This window comes from Salvelinus alpinus, chromosome 32, assembly GCF_045679555.1.
Source record: "Salvelinus alpinus chromosome 32, SLU_Salpinus.1, whole genome shotgun sequence".
Classification (NCBI taxonomy): Eukaryota; Metazoa; Chordata; class Actinopteri; order Salmoniformes; family Salmonidae; genus Salvelinus; species Salvelinus alpinus.
Window position 1 is genome coordinate 8,801,175 of NC_092117.1, and position 2,560 is coordinate 8,803,734.

The 2,560-nt window shown below is 50.4% G+C and overlaps 1 long non-coding RNA gene across 1 annotated transcript; it reads right to left on the minus strand.

Moving 5' to 3' along the window:
- Window positions 1-335: 335 nt before the first annotated feature.
- Window positions 336-1,039, minus strand: LOC139562435 (uncharacterized). Its single transcript, XR_011672354.1, has 2 exons — window positions 733-1,039; window positions 336-479 (listed from the first exon to the last, which is right to left on the minus strand). It is a non-coding gene; the product is annotated as an uncharacterized lncRNA (long non-coding RNA).
- Window positions 1,040-2,560: the final 1,521 nt, after the last annotated feature.

A 2,560-nucleotide genomic window follows, 5' to 3' on the forward strand; every position in this document is an offset into this window, starting at 1 on the left:
CATGAGAGGCTGGATGAATACAGGAGGGAGCAGAGGTACTCTCACTTATCTAAGGTGACCCCAGCCATCACAACAATGAAGCAGGAAGTTGGTGCTGTCATGCCGATCACCATGCCTGCTGTGAGGCCCATCATGGAAGTACCCAATACGTTGCCTTACCCAGCCCAGACTATTCAGGGCTCAGCTGAGCCGATGGAACGTATCCTTGCAATGCTGGAGCGTGTGCTGGAGCAGAGACCACAACAGTCTGACCATAGGTTCCAAAAAGGGAATAGGAGCAAAGTGAAGTCTAATGGGCCATGTAACGTGTGCGGGGATGCTGGACATGATACTTACTTTCACTGCAGGGCCAATCACCTCTGCTTTCTTTGTCATGTAGCTGGCCACGCACGCTCTCAGTGCCCCAAGGCCGCAGCTCTGAGCACAGCTGGTGGAGTCCCTACAGTAACCACTGCTCAGCTCCCGGAAAACTAGTAGGCCTGCATGTAGAAGGGGAGAGTGTTGGGCCTTTTGTAGAGTCCCCATCGGTGAGAGCTGTTGATTTGGAGTCTGTATATAAAAGTGTTTGTGACGAAATGGAGACTGAGAAGAGTATCATAATGCAGAACACACAGAGGCTTTCTGCACATGATGATTTATTTTATGCCAAGGTGTTAATAGGAGGAGAAGTGGAAGTGAGAGCTATGCTTGACAGTGGATCCATGGCTTGTACCTTGAGCTCTAGGGTCTTACCTGAACTGTTGCGTGCAGGAGTGTTGAAAAGTCCATCATTGAGTCCTACAGAGGTAGTCTTGGTTGGTTGTGGTGGGTTGAAGACGCGGCCTTTGGGAGTATGTGAGCTGGAGATGGAGGTGTACGGATGTAGAGTTGCCGTGCCTACACTGGTGGTTGAAGGCCAGAGTGATGACCTCATCTTGGGCAGCAATCTCCTAAAGCACTTGATTCGCCACCTGAAGACGGATGGAGATCTCTGGAAGAGGGTTTATACTCCTGTGTGTGACGGGGGTGAGGAGAGCAAGCTAATCAAAATGATGGCTAATGTGGAGAGATGGTGTTGAAGGGTGTCCATGATGAAGCTGGTCACCAGGGCCAACAGAGAACAGTCTACCTGACAAGACAGAGGTTCTTCTGGCATGGCCTGGAGAGGGAGGTAAAGGCATATGTGAAGTGCTGCAGGAGATGCGTCGTGAGCAAGACTCCTGATCCGGAAGCGAGAGCTCCTCTTGAGAGCATAATAACAACTGAGCCTCTTGAACTAGTGTGCATAGACTTCTGGTCTGCAGAAGATTCTTCAAACAAGTCCTTGGATGTGCTCGTTGTTACTGACCACTTTACCAAATTGGCTCATGCCTTCTTGTGTCCGAACCAGTCTGCTAAGTCAGTAGCTCATCAGTTGTGGAACAACTATTTCTGTGTCTACGGGATGCCTCGCCGTATACACTCAGACCAGGGAGCCAACTTCGAGAGCGCTTTAATAGCCGAACTGTTGAGTGTTGCAGGGGTTCAGAAGTCTCACACCACGCCGTACCATCCGATGGGGAACGGGTCCTGCGAAAGGATGAATAGGACGTTGGGAAACATGATCCGGGCCCTGCCAACGAGAGCAAAGCACAGATGGCCTCAGGCGCTGAAGTCCCTCACATTTGCGTACAATTGTACAATCCACGAGACCACAGGCTTTGCCCCTTTCCTGCTAATGTTTGGGAGGACGCCAAGACTGCCTGTTGACATAGTCTTTGGCTCTGTCATAGAGAACCCAGAAGTTGTCGACTATGACCAGTTTGTTCAGTCTTTGAGGAGAGATCTGAAAGAAGCCATGAATACAGCACAGGCATCTGCAGCGAAGCAGTTGAAGAGGCATGCTGACCTTTATGACAGAAGAGTCAGAGGAGCACCAGTGGAGGTTGGGGATCGAGTGTTGCTGGCTAACAAGGGGGAGCGGGGAAAGCGGAAGCTCGCTGACCGTTGGGAGGATACTGTTTACCTTGTCACTGGGTTGAATGCTGACAGCCACACTTTTAAGATTCAGAACAGCTCCACTGGACGGGAGAAGACGGTACATCGCAACCTGATAATGCCAGTCAACTTCCTTCCTCTTCCCCATGCTGCCGTTGATGAGGGAACAGACATGTCTGGATTAACAGAGTCTGAGGGCATGAATGACAGCCTTATGGTCTCAGCTGCCATGGACACTGCAGTGGATGATGATGCTGAGTACAGAACAAGAGTGTGGGTGTCAGAATTGCCTTCTGAAGGAACAGGTGACACAAGCCTGGAGGGTGATGTGCGATCCTTGGATGCTCAGGATGTTCCACCTTTGGATTCGGTGGGAGATATACTGCAGCTGGAAGGTCTGCCTCGATCAGAGAGTCTTCAAGAATCTGACCGAGACCGTAACAGTGTAGTGAGTGAGCTAATTGACCAGTCTACTTACGATATCCGTACTGACCTACCAAACTCGGACCATTCCTTACCTGATCAGTTACAGACGGACTGTGTTGACAGACCCACTATTGCAACAGTACAAAACACTGTTACCCCTTATGCAGTTGAAGGTAGT